The sequence below is a fragment of the Nannospalax galili genome, unplaced genomic scaffold (genome assembly GCF_000622305.1).
Source record: "Nannospalax galili isolate Female #2095 unplaced genomic scaffold, S.galili_v1.0 scaffold153, whole genome shotgun sequence".
Classification (NCBI taxonomy): Eukaryota; Metazoa; Chordata; class Mammalia; order Rodentia; family Spalacidae; genus Nannospalax; species Nannospalax galili.
In genome coordinates, this window is record NW_008333469.1 from 699,991 (window position 1) to 706,188 (window position 6,198).

General features: G+C 41.4%; 1 long non-coding RNA gene across 1 annotated transcript in view; it reads left to right on the plus strand.

The window, feature by feature from the left end:
* Nucleotides 1-1,776: 1,776 nt before the first annotated feature.
* The window catches only part of LOC115069473, a 68,144-nt gene continuing 63,722 nt past the window's right edge, over nt 1,777-6,198 (plus strand). Inside the window, exon 1 of the long non-coding RNA XR_003848742.1 lies at nt 1,777-1,815. This is a non-coding gene — a long non-coding RNA (uncharacterized LOC115069473). The remainder of the gene's footprint in view (nt 1,816-6,198) is intronic.

Sequence of the window (6,198 nt, forward strand, 5' to 3'; positions counted from 1 at the left end):
CTCCTTGATCAAGAGGACAGGTGACCCACCACCATTACAGGACATTTTGAGAGATGCTCATAGTCCCCTGGAACTGGCCGACCTAGGAGTGCAAGGAGCAAAAACTGTCCTTTTTGTCCCTCTTACCAAATTACTATAGGCCTCAAAGTATTTCTGTTAAACATCCAAGGATTAGTTCCACCAGTCTGGTACTTTAATTACTGTGTGTCATGTAGATAAATCTTTGGCAAAGACCAACTGTTTTCAGATAAACCTTACCTAGACATATGTTTCTTGATCTGCTATGTATAATTTGTCAGTAGGTTGTAGGAGTAATATGGTTCCCTCTGGTTTTCAAAACTAGCTAGGCATTATCTCTCGCATTGTCTCACCCCTCCATCATGGTTTTCCCACTTAAGGTGCCCCCCCCATTTCCCTCCTTCTCTCTTAATAATACCCTTCTCCTATGGTCCTACCTGTCTTGAGCTCCTTCTTTCCCCTTATCCCCTAGGTTCCTTGTATACTCATCCCTACCCGCTCCCTTAAACTAACTTAATTTTTGTCTCTATCTCTCTTATTAAGGCCTGTTTCCTATTTCTCTTCCCTTTCAGGTTCTTTCTTTTCCTTTACCTCCCTGTTTCCTTTCCATTATCCTGGTTCCTGTAGTCATGTCTGGATATATACTCACTTATCAGGGTTTTAAGACATGAGAAATTCTAAAAGTTAGTTGGAAACATTTAATTATTTTGGTAAACCTTGTACTTCCTCCAAAACTTTATTTAAATCCTATGTTTCTTCCAAGAGATTATCAAGTGAGGTTGATATGTTTTAAAATTGTAGAAATTATAGTTCTCATTCGTTTTCATTTTCTAAGGATATGGTATTTTTTGGTAGCAGATGAAATTGCCAGTTACCTTCTAAACAGCCATAGTCTTATTGTTTTGCTCTATTAATCATAATTTTCAATAAGTTTGGTAATTCTCTCTATTAATACCTATTTTATGAATAATATAGTATTAAGTACCTGTCAAATACAGCTTTGGTATTCTTTCATTTCTTTTGACATCTCAGGAAAACCAAAGTTTGTTTGTTCACTTCACATTTAGGGAACAAAAATCTCTAGCTTTTCTGGCTAAATTTAGCCTATTAAAAATCAAAAAACCTATTCTTCAAGATTATCATATTTATATTTTATTGACCAACTTGCACAGCTGCTAAAAATAGACCATGTAAGGGTATTTTGCTTCTCCGGTGGATGATTTTCAGCTCAACTGGTTGATGCATTTTAGAGTCGGTGGTTATTGGGCTTTAACATCCTCACACCAAAGGAACAACAGTTTGATTCTTCAATTAGGGTTCATCTTATAGTGACTTTAAGAGACAAGGTCTTGCTGTGTTGCTCAGGTTATCATTAATCTCCTTCAGCAGCTTGTGCCATCTCAACTTACCCTCCAAAGTGGCTAGGACAACAGTCATGCACCAATTGTCTAATTGAACATGTGTATATTGAAACATTTGTGTGCTGGATAGCTTTAGTGTCAACACACCTGGGTTGAGGGAGCCTCAATCGGGGAATTGCCTCCATTGGACTGGCCTGTGGCCATGTCTGTGGGGCATTTTCTTGATTGTTGAGTGATGTGGGAGGGCCCAGCCCACTGTGGGTAGTGCCACTCTGGGCAGGTGGGCCTGTGTTGCATAAGAAAGCAGGCTGAGCAGGGGCCAGGTGAGCAAGCCAGTAAGCAGCATTCCTCCATGGCCTGTGCTCCAGCTCCTGCCTCCAGGTTCCTGCCCTGAGTTCCTACCTTGGGCTCCCGGATGAACTGTGACCCAGGATATGTAAGCTAAATAAACCCTTTCCTCCCCAAGTTGGTAGTGGTCAGAGTATTTTGTCACAGCAATGAAAAAACAAACCAGAACAGAAATTGGTACCAGTCAGTGGAGTATTGCTGTGACAGACCTGACCTTGGTGTTTTTGGGGAGGACTGTGGAAGTGTTTGGAACTTTGGGCTGGAAAAGCCATTACGTTCTCAGAGTTCGTTGCTGTGGAGCTTGGAAAAGTTATGCTGAAAGAGTTGTGGATGATGGAGGCCTGCCTTGTGAAGCTTCAAAGGGAAGCGGAGACTATAGGGGCTGTTCCTGTGATATTTTGAGTTGAGAATCTGTGGGTTCTAGTCATCTTGGGCTGAAGAATCAGCTGTGATTAAGAAGAGACCAGAACCTGAAGCAAAACCTTTGCTTTACTGGGACAATTGATTCTGGTTAGCTGAGGCTGGAAAATCAGCTGTAAGTAACAAGAGACCAGCATCACTGTGGTGAAGTCTTCCGGGAGGTATTTCCTCAGGGGCAGCACACAGAGGGGACCTGCACCTCTATCTCAAGCTGGAAGCAGGAGTTAGTAATGTGTAAGATGCAGCTTCAGTTGCAGTTAAGACCCCAGGATTGAAGGGGTCATGGAGAGATTCTGAGGCTTTGCACCCTGAAAGGCCAGAAGCTATTGGTGAAGGTGTAGCCTCAGTTTCAGTAGAGATCCCAGCTTTTTGGAAATGCTGGGACCATGGGATAACCACCAAGGACAGAAGTAGGTGTGGAATGGAGCTGGTCTGGGTCTGTGAGACAAGCTCTGTGTGCTGTGAACAGCAGAGTCAGAAGTGGAGCTGCCAGAACCCTTTGCAGGCCAGAAGATTGTGAGTGAATCCCAGATGTCCAGGCTTGAGCTACTTTGCTGGACTTTGGTTTTGCTTAGGTGTGCCCGATTCTTCCCTTTGAAATAAGACTGTGCTTATTTTGGATTTTACAGAAGCCCACCCACAGTTGAGACTTTTAAGTATTTGTACTTTTTAAGGACTGTGGGGTTTTTAAGGTTGCACTGTCTTATGTCGTGATATTAATGTTAACATCATATTTTGGGGACAAGAATTAGAAAGCTTATGGTTTAATAGTGATGTGTTTGTGTGTCAGGTTGACAAGGGGTCAATTGTGCTGGGTAGTTTTAGTGTCAACTTAACACACCTGGGTTGAGGGAGCCTCAATTGGGGAATTGCCTCCATTGGACTGGCCTGTGGCCATGTCTGAGGGGCATCTTCTTGATCCTTGAGTGGTATGGGAGGGCCCAGCCCACTGTGGGTGGTGCCACCCCTGGGCAGGTGGGCCTGTGTTGCATAAGAAAGCAGGCTGAGCAGGGGCCAAGGGAGCAAGCCAGTAAGCAGCATTCCTCCATGGCCTGTGCTCCAGCTCCTGCCTCCAGGTTCCTGCCCTGAGTTCCTACCTTGGGCTCCCGGATGAACTGTGACCCAGGATATGTAAGCTAAATAAACCCTTTCCTCCCCACGTTGGTAGTGGTCAGAGTATTTTGTCACAGCAATGAAGGAACAAACCAGAACAATTTGAAATAGTGCCCTCTTTTTAAAAAAAATTCTTTTTCATTTTAGGACAGGATATTGTAGCACAGGATGGCCTGCACTTACCATGTAGTCCAGGCAGGCCTTGATCATTCCTGCCTTGACCTCCAGAGTGTACCATGATGCCTGTCATGAGATTTCCATTTTGTTGTTGTTGGTTTAGACTGGTTGACTATCAGCGACATAATATACTTCAACTTAGTAGAGATGTTGTCTAAGACCTGCCTTAATCAAATGGGTCCCAGTTCAAACTGGTTACTGTTGAAGTAGCATGCTTCACAGCCCCTCAAAGAAAGAAAGAATAAAGTGTGTTCTAGTGTAAAATGGCAGTTTATTTTCCAGGTTGGTAAAAGGTAAAGAAGATAATGTATTTATATACTGGATAAAATATGAATAGAAATATAATGATATAACAGATAATGGGTCTTTGAATTGATAAACATGACCTCTTTTAACTATTGTGTTGCAATACTCTAGGTCAAATAAAGAACTTTAAAGAAAACTCTCCATGACTTCTATTTCCTTGGATTATAGAGTACTTTAAAATCTGACTTGATATATAAGTTTCAATCTGTCTAGTGGGTTTTAGAAGTATTTCTGTGTGAATTATTCCACATTCTCCTGGCTTCTAATGCATCTGGAAATGTCTTGATCCTGGGCTACATTAAACTTGAATGTGCCGTCACCTTACCTCAGATGGGCTCAAGAAGAAAAGCATCTGAGGCATCAAGGTTTTGTGTGAGCCTTTTCTAAAAATAGGCACAGGAGCAAACGTTTCAGGTCCCTCAAAGAATTATTCTGGGGCATTTTTACTCTATGCAGTCTTACAATAGGGTGAAAGCAGATCATGAACTCCCTGATTGTTAAACAGAAGAATGATGTGATGTCTCTATCTTACGAGCAGGGAGAATGATGGATGGACCCTGGAAGAGATTTGAGTAGGAACGATGATGTGGCTAAATGTATTAGAGAGAGAGAGAGAGAGAGAGAGAGAGAGAGAGAGAGAGAGGAACAGTATCTTCTGACTCAATAGTCTTCTGTAACTATGTCATGACCTCATCAAGGGGTGGCATGTGTGACCCTCCCCATTGATCCTGGTGGGTCTTTGTGACTGATTCAATCAATAGGTTAAAGTGATACCCTGATGGTTAATCTTGATTGGATCTGGAATCAATTAGCTGCACACCTCTGGTGGTATGTGAGGGTTTCTAGGAAAGATTAAGAGAGGGGAGAAGACCCTCCCCCAAGAGTGGGTCACACCTTCTAGTGACAGCCCAGGTAGGAAGAGGTTCCAAGGAAAAGTAGCTGCTTTGCCTGCTCACCTTTGCTTGGTGACAGAACCAGCTTCTTCTGCCTTCCAATATGGATTAAAGACGAGCAGCTCTCCAGGAATCCCCCAACTGTTCAGCAACAGGTTGCAACTGTTGAGGCATCCAGGCTTATGGATTGAGCAGGTGCTGGTTCAGTCTCTGCAGTGTGTATACGGACTTTATGGGACTATCTAGCTCTCATTGTGGAGGCCAATCTGATAACCACCTTTTATAATATAGACTCATTCTATCAGCTCTCTTCCCCTTGAGAACCTTGACTAATACTGGATATTATGACTTCTTTGGTGGCATGTGAAAGTGTCATACACTTCTCCCATTGGATGCTTACTCTTGCAAACATACTGTGAAGCAATCTGTGAAGCCCATGAGGAGGCCCATGAGGAGAGGAACTGACTGGAGATCATGGTACACAGATGATAGCATCGATCTCTAGTGAGCCACTAGACTCTGACCAGCACATCATGGCATAGCTCCAGAAGATAGCATTGATCTCTGCTGAGCCACTGTGTACTTGGATCTCTGTTTCAGGTGACATGCTGCAAGTGATGTCACATGGTACAGCAAAGAGCTGTCCCCAGTGAAGTCTTGACCAAAATACAGACCCATGATCATCATTGTTTTAATGTCCTATATTTGGGAGCAATTTGTCAATAGATACTGAAGCAGCTGAAGTCAGCTGGGCCCTAACTGCATCACAGACATTGGGATACAAACAGCCAACCTTGAGTCAGTCCTTCCCACTGCTTACTCTTCACTTTCTTTGACTGGTCTCTATCACCCCAGCTTCCATCCCCTTTCCTGACATCATCTACTTATTTTTCATTGTTTTGATTACTATTCCCTAAATCCCCTCTCAGGTTTTTAAGACCCCAAGCTAGACACATTATGTTAATAAAGGCTTGATTAAAGCTGAGAGTAATTAGAGGATTAAGTATAATTCCTACATTCTATTATCTTATTTATAGAACTTGATGGCAGGCTCTAAATTTTAACAGCAAGTGCTATGTTTAAAACTTAAACTGACATTCCTTCTGACTTTGACACATTTTAGCATTTTTTATTTAAATCTAATATTGCAATTACTCATATATTTCAACTCTTACCTTCCACTATATGTGTCATACATTTAAAAAGTAATTATATATAAAATTGTTTGGACTTCTTCAATATTATTTCATCCCCCAGAAAATCTACCTAAATTGTTTATGACTTCCATTAATGTTTTATACTATGAAACCTGCCGATATCAAGAAATAATACATGATAATTCTTGTTTTAAACTTTCTAAAAATGTAATTATGATGTCTTTCTGTACCTTGTGTTAATTATTTGGATATATATTTCATTCCCTGTGTGGTATTTTGTCATATGACTATCAACATAGTCTAATCTACCATTCATAGGTATTTATTTAATTTCCAGTGGGTTTTTTTTTTTTTTTTTTTTTTTTTTTACCTAAAATTTTTTCAAAAATGCTTTTTTTAAACTCC